The sequence below is a fragment of the Castor canadensis genome, chromosome 15 (genome assembly GCF_047511655.1).
Source record: "Castor canadensis chromosome 15, mCasCan1.hap1v2, whole genome shotgun sequence".
Lineage (NCBI taxonomy): Eukaryota > Metazoa > Chordata > Mammalia > Rodentia > Castoridae > Castor > Castor canadensis.
This window is the reverse complement of record NC_133400.1, coordinates 55,243,875-55,266,258: the sequence shown is the minus strand read 5'-3', so window position 1 is coordinate 55,266,258 and position 22,384 is coordinate 55,243,875. Positions and strand designations below refer to the sequence as shown.

General features: G+C 37.2%; 1 pseudogene; it reads left to right on the top strand.

Moving 5' to 3' along the window:
* The first annotated feature begins 2,128 nt into the window (after nt 1–2,128).
* On the top strand, nt 2,129–8,375 carry LOC141417246 (uncharacterized protein C2orf78-like; annotated as a pseudogene).
* Nucleotides 8,376–22,384: the final 14,009 nt, after the last annotated feature.

Sequence of the window (22,384 nt, the reverse complement as noted above, 5' to 3'; positions counted from 1 at the left end):
TTGCTTGGGGTTTTTTGAATGATTGTCAAGGACTTGGTGGTGATTGAGCTCTGGTGCTTTTTTGTCAGGCAAAATGAGAACTATTTGACCTGATGCTTAAAAAAATCCTTACAGTCCTGGTACTAGAGAAGGTGGACAGGCTGTTAAAGGAAAGCTTTGGAGCATGGGCTTCAGGATGTACATGGTGAAGCAGGACTTTTGGTTAAAAGGTGGATTCAGATTTTCTGGGTTCCCAATGAGCTGCCTTGCATCTCTGGAGATGTATCCTTAGCCACCCTGGACATTCTTCCTTTGCTCATGTGATAGATGTTCTTACATTCACATGGATAGTGAAATTAGAAGAGAAGCATGATGACCTTGCCTAGAGATGTAAAGATATTCTTCACTTCTCTCATGTGGTGGAACAGTTTGAGGGGGACATAGGGCAATGATGAAAAAGGGACAAAGAATACTCTGCAGGGTATGAAAAGCAAAGGCAATCCAGATCAAGCTGGGCTGACTGCAAAAATCTGTTCCTTATGTTTGCATGCCCATTTAATTCCTCACAGTGACTTTTCACATGCCTTTCTTTATTATATTTTTCCACAAACTCCAAAGGTCAAGTTAATTAATGATGCTTAAAATAAATTATCATCATTAGAAAAACATGTAATGTGTCTTAACAATGTGGATTCCTAAAAACATATAACATGGATAAAGAAAAAAACAATCTTTAAAAGCAGTCTATAGTATACAAACACACTAATGAGTGATGTAAATGCTCAATGTAACATTAAAAAATTTAGTTATTTGAATGTATACAATTCATTAACAACTTCTTGATTATCTAGCTGCATAAAAAATATTGAATTTTTATGGTAACACAAAATGAGGACAAGTTGTGTTTATTTGTTTCTGACAGAAACAAAAAAATCCTCATGAACCTCTTTTTTCTTAATATCACTGTGCTCCACTAATGTATTCTTTTTCCTCTAACCATCTCTCTCTTTATTCTGATCTTGCACCCAAACATGGCAGGCAGAGAATGCAAGAGATCCAAGATTCTATACCAGTTGTTTGCAAGGGAGAAGTAAGTACAGTAACTGCCACAATGGTTTTACTGTTAAAAAAAAGAAAAACTAACTTAATGCTTCTCATGGATGAAGGAAACAGAGTTTGGGATGTCTACATGGCCCAAGGATCCAGGGATAGCAAATTATGAGCAAAAGAATTGTGATCAAAGTCCAGAAGAAGTAAAGTCAGCTGGATCTTGTGCCATTCTGGTGTTTCCTTCTAATGGGCTGAGTACATTTCTCAAATCATTGTAGCTATGAAAAGAAGACCCCTGCTTCTGAAACTTCATGGGATGTACCATCCATCCCAGTAAGACTGCAAACCAAGGGTTCTTCAAGAAACAATTCCTACAATGAATGAGAGAAAAGGAGAGAAGAAGGGAGATGCTAGTCCAAATTGGCCTGGGCCAAGACAGGCCAAGAAAGAAGAAACTAAAAGAGAAGAATCTTGGTTCTCATCATTTCAATGAGGAGCACTCAGTGAACTTCATCTTATTCTTCAATCAGGTACAAAAAGAGCTCTTTAATCCTTACCTCCTCCTATAAATTCACTAGTCACATCAATTGAAATGGTTTCAGAACAACTACAAGTGCTAAACCTCAATGTGCATTTTATTTCTCCCTAAGGATATTAACTATATATACAGGATATAATTATAACATCTGTTAAAAGGTAAAATTTAAAGATTTTTAAAATCTTTAAAATTTAAAGATTATGAACAGCTTTATTAATGAACTTTATAAGAAACACTGAGATGATCTCCCTAAAAGAGGAAAGATAAACTCTCATGTCTATATTTTAGGATTTCACCTCCTCAGAGTTCAGTCATTAGGGTGCTATTACAGCTCTACTGTTATTAGCTCCAACCAATCCCACTTTGTGGTTGGGAATTGGATTTTGCTATTGGCTACTTCATAACTTTAAACTGCCTACCTTATGACATCATTCTCCCATCAAGCCTCCTGCCACCTGGTAGAATCTTGGGGTTTCCATGGAGTTGTCTGTAAACAAATTTGATTCACTGCAAGTGACCAGTGACCAGTGATCAGTTACCAGTGTCCTTTGGACTTGACACATGTGCTGTTCAGCTTCAGCTACACAGACAGGTATCATCTCCTCATCTCTTGTATCTGCAGTTGATGTTAACACTTCTCTGACCATGTTGGTAAGGAAAGAAAGTTTTTAAAAAATAGCCTTTTTAAAACTAATGAAAAAATTTGATTTCCTCACTGATCCTAAATTTAGTACTAGCATCAAAACAGCTTAGAATAAGTATTGAACTACATACATGGGAACATAATTTCAATTTTGGCTTTGACTTTTACTGGGTATGTAGCTTTGGACAGATTGTATACTCACTCAAAAAATGTTTTTCATCTGCTACATGAGGACGATGTATGGCCCATGTTCTGTTCCTTTCCCTCCTCTAATACTGAGTCTAAAGGATATGTGAATAGTGAAATCAGAATTATTGAGAGTGTTAGTTTGAACAGAAACAGAGAAAACACTAGATGGTACTTAAAAATTACTGCTATATGCCAAGATGTTTCATCTAAAACAGTCTCTCTCCACTAATAATTCCTCTTTAGTATTTCAAATAACACTAATCAAAAATGTTCATGGGTTTTGGAACTTTCTGTTTAAACTAGGTGAAAAGAGAAATAGGAAGAGAAGAGGGAGAAGACTGTGTTATCAGAAGGGAACATTTTCTAGAGGAAGAAAGTTTGGGATAGTTTTTATTACCCATAGGCTGAGAGTAACTGCTGGGAGTGAAGAAAATATAAAAATGAGGGAAGGAAAAAAACTAACAATAAAGGGGATACAGAGTAGGGGGACATTCTCAAGGAAAAAGAGATGGTCTGGGACAGAATGTTGAAGAGAACAATTTTTAAATTAACACTCAAAATTTGTAGAGTGAAATCTACTCAGAGCAAAGGAAAAACTGAAATTAGTTTCAGCAAATGCTTGTACTGATGGACTAGGAAGGTAGATGAGAGAACAGGGTATCACCCAAAAAAGCAGTTTATCAGAAAAGTCATAATTAATCACATTTTTTCCATTGACTCCGGACACAGATGACACTAGACAGTTTTGAATATGAACATTTTAGAAACATGTTTTAGAAATGATTCTTCCAATAAACACACTAAGAAAGGGGGCTATAAAAGAAGGTTGGTGTAACAATTTTCAGTGTCATATTTCATTACGATTTTTTAAATAAATGGATTTTTTTAAAATTATCCATCCTAACTTGTATCAGAAGTAAATTTTAAGTTAAGGCTACTTTTCATCTTTTCTATAATATTTTTCCTTTTTAGCACTACTGGGGTTTGAATTCAAGGTCTAACATTTGCTTTGTTTTGTTTTTGGTTGGGGGATGATGTCTTGCTATGTGACTCAATCTGACCTGAAACACTTGGAATCAAGCAACCCTTCCACTTCTGAGTTCCACTTCTGAGTTCCATTTCTGAGTTCTGTGGCTATAGATTCACCCAGATTCATACCATTATTTATAGAAATCTTGATCTACATTAAATATGGCCCCCTAAATGTTTACATTTACTACATTTATCTGCCCATTACACCTTTTTTAATTATATAATTTTCTGTGTGTATGTACTGGTTAGAAATACATTCCTTGTCCTCATTGTTCCCACTTTCCTTACTTCCTTCTTCATTTTTTTCATTCTTGGCTGTAGTAGGGCAGGGCTTCATGACTGGTAGGCATGTGCTCCACCATTTAAGCAACACTGCTAGCTATTTTAGCTCTAGTTATTTTTGAAATGTGTCTCACTTTTTGCCTGTACTGCACAGGACTGTGATGCTCCTATTTGATGCATCCCACCACAGATAGGCTGAGAGGCATGTGCCATAATACACAGTTGATTGAGATGGGATCTGGTGAACTTTTTTTTGCTTATTCTGGACACAAATCACTATACTCCAGATCTCATCCACCCATGAAGCTAGAATTACAGACTTGAGTCATGGCCTCACTAGTAATACTAGTTTGTAATGAATAAGAAAATAAAAAGCAATTATTAAAAGTTCTATTTCTCCTGGGTTTTTGTCTTTTTACAGAGAACAATATCCTGGTAAGACAGTAAGATTCTATAACCTGACACAGATACCAAGGAGATGTTTTGTTGTGGTACTGGGTTTGAAAGCAGGACCTTATGTTTGCTATTCAGGCACTTTTCCAAGTGAGCCACTCTGTCAGCCCTTTTTTGTGTTGGATATTTTGGAGAAAGAGTCTAGCAAACTACTTGCCTGGGCTGGCTTCAAACCACAGTCACCCTGATCTCTGCCACCAGTGTAACTAGTATTACAGGCCTGTGCTACTAGCTCCCAGCACAAGGTAGATCTTGATGGGAGAAACTGAAGGCATAAGTCTGAACTCTCAAGTCCTAGGTTTCTTCGCGTCCTAGGTTTCTTCACTTCAAAAATGGTAATATAAAAAAATACTCTAAAGGATGTCTTAGTCCTAAAATGGTACAATTCTAGGAGATAGCTATGAAATCTTACTAGTGCAAGCTTGAGGAAAAAAGGTAAAGAGAAGGTTGCTTTAAGCCCAGGGAAAAATATAGAAACTAGGTCACTTTAGGTCTTCCATGCCCAAACTGAAGAAGATGCAGTTCATCAGAATAGGACAAAACTGTTTCATCAGTTACAGCCATCCTACACTGTTTGATATTTGGTATCTCAGTGAGTATTGGTATTAGAAGCTTTGGGTTTACAATTACCTTAAGATAATACTGCTAAGCAAATAAGGTGAGAGTTTGTCAATCTCATCAGTTTTCATCACCCTCTTTATTCCAACAGAAAATTTCTCAAATCCACCTTTACTTGGAATTGAAAATTCTTTGCAGGTCTCTCTTCCTGCAGTGAACAATGCTGCATCCCTAACAGGAAGGGCTATCTCTGCAACTTCTCCAGAGATTCTGGTCTAGATGTCACTCCAGCATGGCTAGTGTCATCAGGCTCTGACACCTCTTTCCAGTCACTCATGGGTAGTGCCTACCTTTATCAACATTCTAGCACAACCATGCCATCTGAAGTTACTGGCCAGACCCAGATCTCTACTTCAACTACCAACACAGTGGTGCTCTTGTATCCATCATTTCCTGCTAACTTTGTTCAAAGAACACCATTTCAGATTCCAAATCAAGGACACATCCTGTCATTTCACTACCAGGAAAGAAGCCAGGACTATTACTATAATGAAAACACACTGGGGCCTAAGATATCTCTAGAATTTGGCTCCTGCCTGCAATCCTATGGCACTGCTCCAAATGGAGGGGGTAGGGCCCCTGTCCCTCAACCAGAAATGGTGATGGTCCTAAAGGAAGTTCAGACTCCAAACATCCTAACACCAGTTTCCACCTCTGGAACCTTCCACTCTGGGACTGCTCAACCCATCACAACAAGGAGTTTACAAGGTGAGTAAAAGGGCAAAAAAGGGGAAAGAATAATTACCATTCAAAAGGAGAGTCGTACCTGCAGATAGGTGATGGTTATTCCACAGATAGGGTAGATTTCAACCACTATTCTCACTCAGCACTCAATGCAGTTTCTCATTCTGTATAAGCTGGAGTGATGAAGCCATGGCAGCAGTGGTAAAGCACATGCCTCATGAGGTTAGGCCTCAGGTTCAAACCAAAAAAACACCACAAATAAATAAATAAATAAATGTGGAAATGGAGAAAACTGCAATGTCCATCCATGATGCATTTAAGAGTCCCTCAGAAGCACACTGAATGTGGCCTCATTGACCTGGTAAACCCCTTACACTGTAATTAATTCTCTTTCCTGATCTATTGCTTTGGTTTCTTTGGAAAACATTTCCAAACCTTCAAATTCATACTCAGTTAATTTTCTTTAATTTCCTTGTTTTAAGTGATCCTGTTCAAAGGATCTCTGTGTGCATAGACCATTTCCTTCTTTATGTATATGATGAGGAAGACCTCCACTTTATCTCTTAGACAGTGGTTTACTATGTTATGCTATTCACAAGGAAGGAAGAGAAAATTGAGTGTACCATCTATGAGAATGCTAGTCTTTATAAAACTTGACTTTATTGCTTGTGATTAAAACCAGTGCATGGTGAGGAAGTTATCTATTACAAAGCCACACCCCAAGCACAAAACATTTCATCTTTTTAAAAATCACTTTCACTTATTATTTATTTACAACACTCCTGTGAAATATAAAGAAAAATGACATCAATAGACAAGCAGTAGCAACTCAAGCAGTCACCACCTATCACCTAATACATGATCCTATCCATGGTCTTAAGAAGCATCAATAAAAAATGCTTTCCTCACCGTTGGCAGGAGCTTGGTTGCTGTGTTAGTGGGAATGCAGGAGAGCCTACTTACCAGGGACTGACTTCTTCCTTGAGTACTTTTTAGTCATGGAAATTTCCATGGGAAAGGAGACTGCCTAGGATTGCAACCTCCAAGCCAGACATTCTGTATTCCACAAACTCCAAAATTTCTCAAGTCCTGAGGTAGTATAAATGCTCAGGTACTTGAGAGTAAACAACAATGTGAATATGGAAACATTTCACTAATAACTCCAGTCCAAAGTTCTACGAATATCTTGGCCTTGTCTCCAACCCCATACACCAAACAAGTAGACAAAGAGAATTTGTTTGAAATTAAAACCAAGCTTTCAAAGCCTCTGGAAGCCTGCTAGATCCCAATCAAAAATCACACTCCTCGTGTACTCCTTTAGAAATTCCTGATATTCATCAACTTCTGGCCCACACTAACCCTTTGGTTTAAGAGGGGAAGTCTGGTTCTGAAAATGCCAATTTGTGAAATAATACCCTAAGTCTTGATGACCAAGGGGCATTAGAAAATGGGATTGAGTCTAGCAATGGTCTTGCAGACATTGCTATATTGGTGGAAGATATTCACCTGTGTCCATTTTCAACTCATTGACAGATCTTGACCAGTCCAAAGTTCCCACAGCCATCAAAGCCCATGATATAAGGAACATCAAGGTAATGGAAAAGTCAAGCGAAATAAAGGATATCACTAACCAAATCAAAAAGCAGGATGGAGTTACTGAACGTATCAGTGAAGTTTCAAAGGCCAAAATTCAGCACCAGAACCCACAGTGCCTGCTGGAGGGAAAAGTGGTTGTGTGCAGTGCTGCATCCAGTGGCAGATCTCCTGTGAACACAATCAAGCATTTTCACATCAAACCTCCAAAAGCCACAGCCAACAAGGCCATCAGCGCTAAAGACAATGAACAGGAAAAGAACAAAATGATCAGTGAAAACATCTCCAATAAAACTGAAGAGAGTAAGCAGACAGGGAACAAAAGGAAGTCAGAGAAGACAACCATTCCCAAGGAAAAGCACAACAGAAATCTATCTGAGTTTAGCCAACAGACCTTTAATAAGCCTCGAAGTTCCCTGGGCATGCACCTGCTGGAATCAGTACAGGTTTTTCATGCTCTGGAGAAGAAAAATGATAAGAACATTGGGCCATCTTCCTGTCAGGCCCTAGGAAATTCAAGCAACACCAAAGGCTCCCAGTATTCTCAACCTATCACATCACAGCTAGATACCCCACATGAGGGATATCTAGTCAAAAAAAAAAAATTCAAGTCAAAGCCCAGAAGAAAAATAGCAGTGCTGACAAAGAATGTCCATCTCCTTGCCAGTATGAGCTTCCCCCACCTGGAAAGGTTAAGTTGGTACCTTTAACTTTTAAAAGCCTACACAAGCCTCAACCTCGACCTGTTTCTCATAGGCCTCAGGCTCTTGCTTCACATAGGTCCACTGCACCTTACCCTGTCTGGCCTCATTCTAACACAGCCCAATCTAAGGCAGTCAATGCATCTCAACCAGCTAGTGCCAACACATCTTTGATTGGTCCTGCAAAACCCGCTCGGCCATTTTCAACTAATTCAATTTTACTGAGTTTGACTAAGCCTCCCCAGCCTGGTGTGTCTCAGTCTGCTACTGTTAGAACTGCACCCAACAAAGCATCATCTTGTACTTCTTTCCAGTGGGAACCTGCTTCCACTGCTGTGATCAGGTTCCAGTGACCACCTAAGTCTCAAACCCAATTTCTACTCGAAGATTTCAGGCTGCAACCAACTCCATGGAGGAAACCCAATGTTCCTGAGCCAGTAATGTCAACCCCCCCCCCACAAAACAACAGCAGCCAGAATGTGAGACCATGAAAAGAAAGGCTCAGCAAGAGTGTGAGCATGATGCCAAATATCCTTTTTTGAGAAAATTGTAATTTTTCATTGAGAGGGAAAAAGAACTGGAAATTTCTCGATACTAAGGCTATGTAATGTAAGAGCAGCTAAGATTGTTGGTACCATTTTAGATATCAAATAGTTTTACATCTTCATATGTACATATATATGTACACATATATATGTTTAGATAAATAAATATACTTACGTAATTATATGAAAGATATTATAAGTATATTTATAGATATACAAATACATAAAATACTACAGATAAAAATATAAATTACAGTTTATTCTTATGTATTTTTTAAAATCTTAAATAAAGAAATGTAATAGACTAGTAGATGATCAATAAAGAGGCCTTTGGAGCTTTGATATGCTGCTTTCTGTCATTTTCTTTGGTGGGGATCAAAGTCTACATTAGATGAAAGGAACTGAAAGTTGGATAGGAGAATAGCAGGTGAAGGATAAGTAGTGAGTAAAGAGGAAGGAATATGATCTATGAGTAGAAGATCAAAAGAGAAGAGATTATAAATGTTGATAAGAATGACAAAATATGAAGTTGGGGTTAAAATGTAATTTGGAGACATGCTGTTGACAAGAAGAAATGTTAATTTAAAAAAATCTTTTATTGAGAATGGTTCATGCCTCACGATCCACTAGATAAGCATTTTAGAAATTCACGACACAATGCCAACATGTTTGGGTTATCTATGATTAAAGCTGGGAATTGTGGATACAATATATGGGAGAATCTACCATAGTAGTGACAACAGCTCAGTCATCCTGGGGGCAGCTGATAACTTGGGGTCTAGTGAAGTGAACTGCTGCAACTTAGCCTACCCAGAAAATGGCCTGAAATATAAATCACCATTCTCTCACCACTCATGCACCAGGGCAGCAAAATCCATCACTTCAGTTAACCTTCAAACACACAAGGGCAATATCACTGTTCCACTCTATAGAGATGTTCAGCAATGGGCTGGGATCTCTATACCTAAACATGAGCAAGGCCTCAATTTGTGTCCTGATTTCTGGAGTCCTTGGTGTTTGCAAGTGACCATAGGCATTCAAACTGGCTTTCAGAACACAGCATCTGAAAGTCATGCAAGGACAAAAAAGTGCAAGGTTGGGGGACTTCATCCACTGACCCTGGTGCATGTCACCTTCTCCAACAATTGCCATCAACTGAAGAGCATGACAAAAATGAGCAGTGGGAGTCATGCCCACCTGGGGGACAACAATGTGGACATGAACAGAGTCACCTCCTAGGTGGACAGCACAGCAACTACACAGAGGTGCTTGAAGACACAATGGGAAAGGGAATGGGTGGGGGACAGTGCAGGACTACAGGATTGGAAGGCAGTGGGTCATTGATATGGGGCATGTGGTATCAGTGTGTTAAACTAGTAGTTTACTTTTAAAAGGATATTTCTTGATACATAATTCACTTAACATTAAGTTCAGCATTTTAAAGTGTTCAATTCAGTGGTGTTTTGGGACTTTTCAAAGATTGTGCAAACATCACCCCTATCTAATCTGTAATATTTTCATTATCCCCAGAAGAAACTTCTCTGCACTGTATCATTCATCCAAATTTCCTCCTTTATCTGACCCCAGACAACAAGTAGCATCTGTATTTGACTTTTCTGGACATTTCATATAAATTAAATACAAAAATGTGACTTTTTCTATCTGGCTGCTTTCACTGAACAGAGTTTTCAAGGTTCGTGCATGTGCAAAGTATAAGAATCCTCCATTCCTTTTCATGACTGCATATTGCACATGTGTATATTCACTTATCAGTTACAGGAGACTGGTTTGTTTCCCCTACATCACTTACCAAATCCACACATAAGTTTATATGTAATATCAAGAATTTACAAAAGATTAAGAGAAAACAATGTGTCATTTGGGCTTTGAACTCTGGCAATTAGATTTCAAAAGCAATAGATTCACCTGACGGAACTATTAAAAAGGTATAAACAGGCAATTGATAAAAATCACCCATTTCTCTAAACTTTTCAACAACCCTTCATCCAATTCCCTTGAGGACACCTAATTTTCCCTTGGGTACATCCTTCCAGAGAAATTAATTTACACCCAAAAACATATTACAATTTATTGAATAATTTCCTGGTTTGAAATGGTACCTTATAGTATGCTAAATTACTAAGTGTCCTTGTGTTGCTCTTTTCAGAATTTTACTGGCTTTTTTTGCATTGTGTAGTTGGCATTCCTTCTTTAATTTTGTTTTTGTTTTTTGAATTGTTTTGTTTTTTGAATTGTTTTGTTTTTTGAGACAGGGACTCACTCTGGTCTCAGGCTGGCTTCAAGTTTCTGATCCTCCTCTCTCAGCCTCTGAAGTACTGGGATTACAAGTGTGCACCACCACACCTAACTGGAGAATCAATATTTGAACTTCACAAAAGTTCTCTTTTTTCCCTTTGTTTTTATTTTAGGTATTTACAAACACAGTGGGTTATTTTCAGAATTTTTCTTTTTCCCATCGGGAGATTTTTGCTTTGTGCCTCTTGCTTCTCCCAGCAGTATCTCCACTGTGCAGAGCCATGTTCTAAAAAGGACTTCTGTCTGCTATACTATACTATAGATGAGCTGGACTGCCTCAGCAATCCTTCACAAGTACTCTACCACTTGAGCCATACCTATAGCCCTTAGTCACCAAGTATGTGGTGATTTGTAAGAGCAGCCACAGGAAACTAAGATAATCCTGCTGCAAATAAATAGCCATTTATAAGTAATAAATGTAAATTTAAAGAAAACAATTCTCATTCACTTTTAAATAACCATTATTAGTTGCTAATCGCTATGTGTATCCATTGGACACTGAAGCCTTGGAATCAAGTTGGGCACTGAAAAATTAACTTGCTAGTCCACATCAATTTGTAGAGAGTTGTTCTTGTTCATTGTGCCTACTGATGAAAGCCCAGATGCACAAAGATATGGATGGCATCACTTAAAAGCATGTGCCCTGACCTAGTATTGAAACTATGAACACCCTACTAGCAAAAGCTCACAAATTTCTAACAGATGTCAAGTATTTTATCATTATTTGCAACACGCTGGTACACTCTAGTGCATCTGTGCATTTTTGTGTGCGAGGTGCCTCAGTGCATCTTTTGAATTAGAGTCCCAACTGATATCCTTGCTCCAACCCTTACTCTTAAAATTTCTCAATAGAGCAGCCATCATGATCATTTCAAAGTATAAGTCATATCCTGTCAGTTTTCTGCTCACACCTTCCCATGGCTTCTCATTTCTTTAATATTCAAGGCCACAATCCTTACATTGGCCCAAAAGGCCCTATCTTCTATCAATGCTCTGCAAGCATTTTCTGCAAAGAGCTAGACAAAAACTATGTCAGTCTTGTGTGCCAGGTTGTGTCTATCTCAACTACTCCACTCTGCAGTCATAGCATGGGAGTGGTCAACATAAAGTATACTCACAGTGAGTATACATTGAGAAACCACTTTTAATATTGACTTTGGAATGAAAATGAAAGATAGGACTATAAAATAGGTAAAGTTTGGGGGTACATATTGGGGGAAAGTAAACAGAGTAAATTAATGTGAGAAAATATGATTGATAGGCTTCAAATACATGTACAAAAGAGAATAATGAAACCACTTCTAATTGCCTTAGGTGGAGCAGATTTCAGGTCACAGGAAGAAATGGTGAGGTTGATCTAACCAATGTTCAAAATTAGATTATTCAGAATTGACCTAATAAGTTGTCACTGTTCAATTTATTCTATTTTATTTTACTAAAATGGGGTAAAAACAGGCTGCACAGGTTCACTGACTGCTACACTCATGATTTATTCTTACGCTCCCTTTCTGTCACTCCACTCTAGTAATACTGAGCCCACTTGCTGTTCCCTGCCTGAGTGCTCTTTTTACCTTCTTCAAGTCTTATTTCAAATCTATTATTTTCACAGACTTTATGTGGCCACATATTTTGAAATTTCCATCACCTCTCTGTTCTCCCTTTCCTGAGTCTAATTCCCTTCACCAGAGCCTATTTCTTCTGTGGAACTTCCAACCTTCTGATACACCACATAACTGACTTCTTTAGCATGTAATTTGTTAATAATCTACCACTAACTCTCCCATCAGTAAAATGTAAGATCCTTGAGGGCCCAGAGTTCTGTTTCCTTCTTTCTTTCTCCGTCTTTCAATTCATCCTTCCCTCCTTTTCTTCTCCTTCTCTTTCATTTCCTCCTCCCCTTCCTTCTTCTTCTATTCTCTCTTTTCTTAGAGAAGACAGGGACATTTTGGTCTCCTCTTTGTTCACTGGTAAGTTTGCATTAGTTTCAATAGTGTCTGGTACATAATAGCAGTTTTTTTACATAATAGGAAATTAATATTTACTTGTTGAATGGCTGAATAGAACTTTCTTCCAAGAGTAGAAATGAAGTGGCATGAAAGTTTTCATCCATTATTTATAGTTTCAGTGTCTGGTCATATGACAGTGTGTTTTAAAATAAATATGTAAACCAAATATAAAGTGATAAAAATCCATCAACCAAAGTGTGCCATTCAACTAAACACTAAACTTGCTTATGTCATTTAACTCTTTTTTACACTTGCAAGTTGAAAATGTACTCTTATCAAAAACAAAGTCTTTGAATTATTAGGAAAGGAACTATATTATTCTCAGCTATTAGGCAAATAACAAAAGAAGAAAATATGTATAACATAAAACTTATTCCTCATGTATTAAAAAACTTATTTCTCATTTAGGAATCTTTTTTTAAATTTTGAGACAAGGTGTCTCTGTGCAGATGAAGCTGACCATGATCTCACAGTCCTCCTACCTCAGCCTCTCATGTGCCAAAATGAAGACATATATCACCATGCACAGCTGAATCTTTAACTTAACAATATACACATGTTCAAGATCTTTTCAGGAATTTGTACTAACTTAATTTCCAAGCTAGCCATTTATTCCTGGTAACACATACCAGCCTTTGAATAAACTATAAGGAGAGCTCCAGATTCTTCTCATTGCTACTAGTTTTACTGCAATCTCTAAAAAAAGAACTTCATCAGATAATTGCAACTCCAAATGAAAAGCAACATAATTTGTAAGTGTTATTAATACTGTAACTGAATTGACTCCAGTGCATTTGCTTCATTTTCCTATATTTGGACAACTTTATCCCACAAGTTTTACTTCCTGAGTATAAACATTTCAAATTCTGTCATTTAATATTCTTAATGGGTCCTCAGAAAATATTTTAATAATAAAAACCTTCCATTTCTGCTCTCAGAGCATCCTTTTCTCTAGCAGTGCTCAAGCTAGGCTCTTCAAGAGTCAGAATATATGGAGTTGTCCTGGCATTCCCCTGAGAATCTTGTTCCTCTTTTAACCACAATTTTCCTTCTTTTTTTCTCTAAGTCCTTATCTGAAAAAGCCTTTAAACAATACAAACTGAGTGTTTCCTCTGTCATTGTTGTAGACCCATTGGTTGGCAGAGCTCAGATTCATGACCATGCTATTCTCACAACAAATATTTGCTCAGTTAATGAAGGTGATTTCAATGATGTTTTCTGCTTCTTCCTCCAATTGCGTTGTAGAGAGTCTTGGTCTTGAGAACACACTGGTCAGCTTTGCATTGTTCATCTCAGCTATTGCCATAATTGCTTAGTCTATCCATGTAAATAATTTGGAGATAGGCAATATTTATTTCAACAAAACTTGAAACCAGGGGTGGTGTTTGATGCATATAATCTTAGCTTTTTGGAAGTGGAGATTGGGAGGATGTGATTCTAGGCCAGCATAGGCATAAAGTTCAAGAGAACCCTATCTTGAACTGAAGGTGTGGCTCAAGCAGAAGAGTGCCTGCTTTGCAGGTGTAAAGCCCTGAGTTCAAACCCCAGTACACCAAAAAAAAAAGAAGAAGAAAGAAAGAAACTCCATCTCAACCAATAAAAAGTTGGGTGTGGTATTATACATCTATCATTCCAGCTATGTAGGAAGCATAAGGAGGAGAATAAGAGTCCAGACCACTCAAGGCATAAATGCCACACCTTATTTCAAATAACAAAGCAAGGGACACCAAGATGGATGGCTGATAACCCCAAAACTCTGAGATCTCACAAGTTTGAAAGAAAGCTTCAGGTTCATGGTAGCAAGGGATGGAGAATCTAGATTCTCCACCAATACATAAGCAAACCAAAAGACAATGACTAACTTTAAACTACCTTTTAATAGCATAAAACAAACCCAGGACCAGGTGCTAAGACTACTTACTGACACACTGAGCACCAGAGAACTGTTTCTCCATGTATGTGTGTTTCTGTTTTTTGTTTTTCTTTTTTTCGTTCTGCTCTTCTTCTGTCATTGTCCAACGAGCAAAAACTCAATGTAGAGAACTGGAGAACCAGTTCTGAAAGTGGTTGGGTTTTCCTAGACCTACCAGGATTCAGGGACACAGAACCTCTGACTGCCACCTGTCTGAGACCCAGGCCAAAGACCCACAGTAATATAACCTCAAGAGGTCAGGATTCCAACCCCTCTGCTCTGGAGGAAACCACACACTTCAATGTTGCTTGAGAGTACTGACTGAATCCCTCCAGGACAAAGATGTTTGCCTAATTAAGGGAGAGAAATCTCCAACCCTGCCTGGTGTGGAAGGGGCAGTACAGCCTGGGACCATCTTTATAAAGTGCTAGTCTGGAAGGGGAAGCACTACTTGGGACAATCTTTATAAAGGGCTTGTCTGATCCTTTTTGTGTGGGTAGAGGTGACTCAGCCTGCACATACTGAGAAAAGAAGAATTGCACCATTTTGGACAAGCTGTGAGCAAGGTAAAACAACCACCCTTCCTAGAGAAAAGTATTCAAACAGCTAGCTCCAGCTCTTAGGCTTCCCCCTTGGGAGGGAGAAACTGGCTTGTGATCACACATCACCTCCTCCTTGGTCCACTTCAAAGTACCCACTTACACCCCAACATGTCTCACAGAGAGGAGCACCATCAATTGTGACACAACCCACCATATTAACCCTAAGGTGCAGCAAGGACCCAGAGCAGGCCCCTATCCAAAGGGATAGCACCTGTATTAAAAATCAGAAGAAAGCATCCCATGCACTCACTGATATCAGAGGAATACCACACCACAACACAACAATAAAGAAATTTGGGCAATAAATATATTTTTAAGTTGTTTAACTTATCCCTTATTTCCATTTGCTGAAATTATAATTTGCTTATTCCTCTCTTGTCCCACTTTCTTCACTCTTTCACCACTTTTTTGCTTTATGCTTTTTTCCTCCTTTACCTCTTTATCATCCCCTCCTCTCCCCTTTCTCCCCATTGTTCCATCCCCTCCACATTAACCACTCACCAAATAATTTATTATGACAACTCTACACATTGCTCCCCATCCTTCCTATCCTCCTGCAATCCCTAACAAGAGCACTCTCCTCCAGAATGACTAAACTATTCCTTTAGACACCTTAGGATCTTATTACCCCATAGCCTACACACCCTACACCTTTTCTGCCTCTCACCCCATCCCCCATGTTTCCTCTTCTATACCCATCAATTTTATTACTTTAGTAGTAATCTCTATATAAACAACTGTTATGTCTGCAATACCTACTGGTTTTAGGCAATACTGCCAAGGAATTTGCATATTATGTAAATTACTGATTCACAATTGAATCCATGAATTTCTTATTGCTCAGTAAAACTCCAGTTGGGGGAGAGGGTGAGGGAGAGGACCAGGGGGGAGAATTGACCCAAACAATGTATGCACATGTGAATAAATGAATAATTAAAAAAGAAAAACTCCAGGTCAGGGAACAGAAATGTTTCAAAAGCCCAGCTAACAAATAAGCTAGACAGAGCATAGAAACTCAATCATCTAGGAGATAAGAGAGGATTAAAAGCTGAAATAATTGATCAACAGCACAAGAGCAATCTTAAAATAAAAACATATGAAAAAAAAGAAGTTAGGGGAACATAACCCTGAAACCTTAACAGTCTGACAATAGAGGGTTTGGTGAATTGTGAAGGGCATGAATCCTCCATTGCTGAGGTCAGAAGGATGATAAGCATTATTAATGAGCTTAAAGAGGACAAATGGAAACAACTCAATAAATCTGAAGAGAACATGTATTTTCAATAAGTTAGAAGATAAGAAACAACTTAGTGAACTCAAAGAGGATTTCAACAAACACCTAAACAAAACCTAGCAATGTAAAAAGAAAAGAAAAGAAATGAAGACAGTAAAAGATATAAAAGAAGAGCTTAACAAAGACATAAAAAATCTCAAAGAAAAAGAGTAAACCAGAAAGCTCCTTAGGTCAAATAAAAAATACTTTTGAAAACTACTCCAGCAAAGTGAAACAAGTAGAAAAGAAAATTTCAGTGGTCAAAGACAAAACAGATATTAAAGGAATAACAAGAATACAGAACAGAGATGCAAAAAGAATATGCAAGAACTGTGCAACTCCATCAAAAGCCCAAACCCGAAGTATGGGCATTACAGGAGGAGGAGAGGTATAAGCTAAAGGCACAGGAAATATATCAACAAAATACTAACAGAAAACTTACCAAAACTCAAGGAAGAAATGCCAATTCAGGTGTAGGAATTCTCTAGGACAAAAATTGGCATGAACAAAATAGAACCATAGCATATTACAGTTATAATACTTAGCAAAAAGAATAAGTAAAAATACTGAAGGCTGGAAGAGAAAAAAATCAAATAACATATAGAGATAAACCCAGGAAATTAACAGATTTTTTACATAAACCTTAAAATCGAGAATGGCATAGAGGGAGGTATTTTAAGCATTTAAAAAAAATACTATTTCAATCCTAGGATACCCTACCCAGCAAAGCTATCATTGGAAATTGAAAGAAGACTAAATCCTTCCATGATAAACAGAAACAAAAACAACATACGACTGCTAAACCAGTGCTCCAGAAGATTCCCAAAGGAAAGCTACACATTGAAAATGAAAACAAATATAATCATGAAAGGATGGGAATTACTACATCTCAAGAGAATAGCATAGAATTTATTCCACACAAACACAAACTCTTACACAACAAAAACGACTAAATGAAAGGGATCATAACATCCCCCTCAATATTAACAATGAGTGTTAATGGCCTCAACTCCTTCATCAAAAGACATCAATTGACAAATTGAGTTAAAAAGAAAGACCTAATGATTTGTTGTTTACAAGAAATTCACCTTACAGAGAGAAGCAAACATTGGATTAGGATGAAAGGGTAGGGAAAGATTTACCAAGCTAAAAGCCCCCAAAGTCAGGCAAGAGAAACTGCTCTTGCATCTGATAATATAGACTTCAAATCTAAATTCATCAGAAGAGACAAAGAAGGTCATTTCATACTAATAAAAGACCACAAATAAATGACTTCATATTACCTCTCAAATTATGGTGTATTGTATTTTTTATTTTTGTTTAGTTAAAAATGCTTTCTACTTTCTCTTTTGATCTTCTTGACCTAGGGCTGTTTACATAGGAATTGATTTGCTCCAAATATTTATGTATATGCCAGAGATTTTTTAAAAATTGATTATTCTAGTTTGATTGCTTTTTGATATGGAAACATACTCTGCATGATTACATGAGTTTGACTTAATCCTTCTTATTAAATTTACCATATGGTGGTAGACTGTGCTCTATTTTGGTAAAAGGAATGGTGTTGTTCAAGTCTAATATAATCTTGCTGATTCTTTACCTACATATTCTATTACTTGCTGAGTAAGGGGTAGTGAAATCTCAGATTATATTTGTGATTTTTCTACTATTTGCACTTCTATCAGTTATTGTCTTGGATTTTGATGCTGTTACTGGGTATATAAAAAATCAGGATTGCACATTTTTTTGATTAATTGATCTTTTTAATAATTGCAAAGTGAACTTTTTTGCTAGTAGTAGTTTTTACTATAAAATCTACTTTGGTGTTAATGCAGTTATACCAGCTCAGTACTTTTATTCTTACAGTTGGTTTAGTTTGTGTAGTTTTGACAAAGGAATCAAAAACTTACACAAATGTTGGGGAAACTGGATTTCCACATGTAGAAGACTGAAGCTAATTTCCACTCACCTAGTATAAAAATAAATACTCACTGGATCAAAATTCCTAGTACATGAGCTGAAACTTTGAAACCACTAGAACAAAACAGAGAAATCCCTTGAATATTTAAGCATATGTAATTCTCTTATAAGTAAAATGATCAATTGCTCAGAAAATGTTAAGAATTTAAAGATGATATCACATCAGACTAACCATCTCTGCACAGCAAGGGCAACCAACAACAAGAATCAAAGCAAAACCTACAGAAGGGAAGAAAATCTTTGCCAGTGACTCATTAGATAAAAGATAAAAAAGCCATAATATATAAAGAGCTCAAAAACTAAACACCAAAAGAATGAGTAATTCAATTAGTAAGAGTCAAATGTATTAAACAATTTTCAAAAGGACAACCATAAATGACTAACAAATACATAAAAAATATCTATAACTATAAAGGAACTGATAATATCTTTAACTATAAAACAAAGCATCACTGAGGTTCCAGCTCACTCCTGTCAGAAAGGCTAGGATTACAAAAACATTCAACAAATGCTGGTGAAGATGTGGGAAAAGGGGGACACTTTTTACATTCTTGGTGGGAATGTAAATTAGTCTAGCCACGATGGAAAACTTTATGAATGTTGCTTAAGAAAATAAAGAAGGAAATACCAAATGATCTGCTTTACACTTCAAGTCTATATCCAAAAGAAGGCAAGTCAATATGCAATGGAGATACCTGTACACTAATGCTTAAGGCATCAGTATTCACAATAAGCAAACTGTGGAATAATGCTAGGTTCCCATGATCCAATGAATGGATAAAGTAATTGTGATTTATTAACACAATGGCATATTATTCAAACAGAAGAACAAATTATGTACTTTATAGGAAAATGTTTGGAAACTATAGGTCATCATGTTAAAGGAAATAAACCAGACCGAGAAAAACAAATATTGCATGCTGTCTCTAATATTTTCAGGGTCAGAATCTACTCTTTATTAATAAAGGAATGTGTGAAAGGAAAAGTTATAGTAAAGGTAAACATGGTGAAAGTACTTTCTACACACGTATAAAAATACAAATGATGAGCTGGACAACAGTGGTTCATACCTGTAATCCTAGCTACTCAAGAGGCAGAGGTTAGGATGATCACAGTTCAAAGCCAAAACTGGAATATAGTTTGGAAGAACCTATCTCAAAAACAACCATCACAGAAAAGGACTGGTGCAGTGGCTCAAGCGTAGACCCTGAGTTCAAACCCCAGTACCTCCAAAGAAAAATACAATGATTAAATCTACTAAAACTGTTTTAAGAAATGAGGGGGGAGATGAGTGGAAATGATAGATGGGATGAATTTCAACAACTTACATTGTATACGAAAATGGAAAAATCATGTGAAACCCCCGAGATCAACTAATATATGCTAATAAAAATGGGGAAAAAAGAAAAAATTGGTGAATTTCAGAAGTACTGCATTGGGAAGAACTACTTTCCTTTAGGACCAATGTCTATTTAGTGGGGTTCTTTTAAAATGTGTTCATGTATTCCTTGATATTTCTCCTGGAACATTTCCACTATAGAATATGAGCTGGCCTTTGTAACTGATTTCTAGTGAACAGAATATCATGCACCTTCTTTGTGACCTCTAAGGCCAGGTTAGGGAATATGAAATAAATCCCACATGACTTTCTCTTAGAAAGCCACCCTTGGAATCAGGCTACCATTTATAAAGTAACTCAAGGCCCACAGTGAATCTTAGGTAGAGGCTCCTGCTACCACCACTGCTAAAGGCTCAGTCAAAAGCCAGCTTTACCAGCCAGGCATGGGAATGAACAAGTCTTAAATGATTCTACTCCATAGCTTTAAGTTATGAAGCTGAGGCCAAGAGGAGATAAAAACACTTGGCCTCTTGCAAAAATTGTTGGTTGGGAAGAAAATAACAAATGTCATTTTGGAACACTGAATTTGGAGTGTGCATGTCAGTAAATTGCAGAAGCTGTTACTAAATGTGAGTCACTGTCATTTTGGAAAAAAATAATACAACAAACACATATAGAATGGCTTAGACAAGAAGGTCGATAGAAGCAGAAATGACCTAAAAAAAGAGAAAGACAGTAGGGCTCCAAAGAGACTGGTTATGGAAGCCTAATGTGTCATTTTTACTCTTGAGAACAGTTTAAAATAATTTTTGATTGTTCTCTAGCAGAGATTCAAACAAATAGCTGTACACCAATGTCCAGACCAGCATTATTTCTGGTAGACAAAAGTTGGGGAAAAAACTACTTGTCCTTCAATGGATAAACAAGTAAAACTATTGTATGTAAGACAGGAAAAAAAATGAAGTCACCTTTCCCATGGCACAACTCCCTGCTGTGAAGCAAATTTCAGGCTATGACACAGAAGAAAGAACTGAAGTAGAGTGTGCTGAAACAAGGAGATCATAGCACAGGGTCCTGGACAGCATAGAGTGATACAGAAAGAGAACCCTGAAGATCTGCAGAGAATATTTGGAAGAGTAATGAAAACATATGTGTCCCAGAAAAATACTTGAGTCTAAGGGAGAAACACCTGAAAAGAGTATAGACACTGTGCCTGGTGTTCACACACTGCCAGAAAGACTGTCTATTCCTTAGCTAACCTGGACAAGCTCATAATTCACATTACAGTGGATGGAGTAATCAGAACGTACTTGCCTCAGTAGTGGGCAATGAGTCCTAAGTTGACTGTTCACTGCTCTGGTACACCTAACAAATCATAACAACAAGACCAAAAATTATCAAGCTTTATTAATAGCTGAACCATATCCCAAAACAAAAATTCAAAAATAGAAGTTGAGAAATGAAACTATTTTTAAAAACCAGACTGAACTTGTGCAGAAGCAATTCAAAAGAAATCAAACTGCATGATTAACAGACAAAACTAAATACACTTCAACTTTGAACTTTTGGATAATCAAGACAACTGAAAAAAAAACTTTCCAGGTGCTGGTGGCTCACACTTACATTCCTAGCTACTCAGGAGGCAGAGAATAGTAGGATCACAATTCAAAGCCAACCTTAGCAAATAGTTCCCAATAAACTATCTCAAAAGAACAACATAAAAAAAAATGGCTGCAGAGTAGCTGAAGTGGCAGAGCACTGACCTAGCAATTGTAAGGCTCAGAGTTTAAGCCCCAGTGCCATCAAAGAAAAAAAAAACTTGTAGATGAACCATGTTGCCTGGAAATATCAAAACCTTTAGTAAAAGGTATATCATGAATGAATAAGATAAATGTAAATAGGTCTATTTTTATCATTTGTGACCATAAACACATACAAATCTATTATAAAATATTATAATTTAGCAAAATATAAACCATCAACACTTAACAGTCTGTGGAGTCATTGAAAGTCTAGAAAATGTAAATAAGCATGAAGATGTCATACTACATAATTCTAGTACTGTAGAATTTCATAGCCATCTTCCAGTTGCCATTATGATGAGCTCAGTTTTTGCATGATCCACTTAAAACCTTGTGGAGTGCTAACCACCTTGCTGCTCGCAGTTCATTTCTTCCATATATTCACTATCACAGGAAAAGCTGATCTCACATATTTTGTATACCTTTACATATATGATACATACAACATAGCAAATACATTAATCAGCAGTTTATGTTACTGTGAAGTCTTCTAGTAATTAGAAAAATAACAATAGTCAAGTTTTTGAAGAGGGACAATACACAGAGAATTTTACCAAATTGGGGGGGTCACCCATCCCAATTCTGACATTGTTCAAGGTCATTATACATCAAAAATCATGTGAAGTATGACTCTTATTTTATAATTGAGGTAAACTGAGGCTTGAACAGTGATTAGTCAAAGGGCAAATCATAAGCTATGCCAATCAATTGGACTTTACCACTATTTCAAAGTAAAATAGTTTGCATGGATGGGCTAGAGGCATGGCTCAAGAGGTAGAGTAGATGTCTGGCAAGTATCAGACTCTGAGTTCAACCCCAAGTACCTCCAAAAATAGTTTGCCTGGAA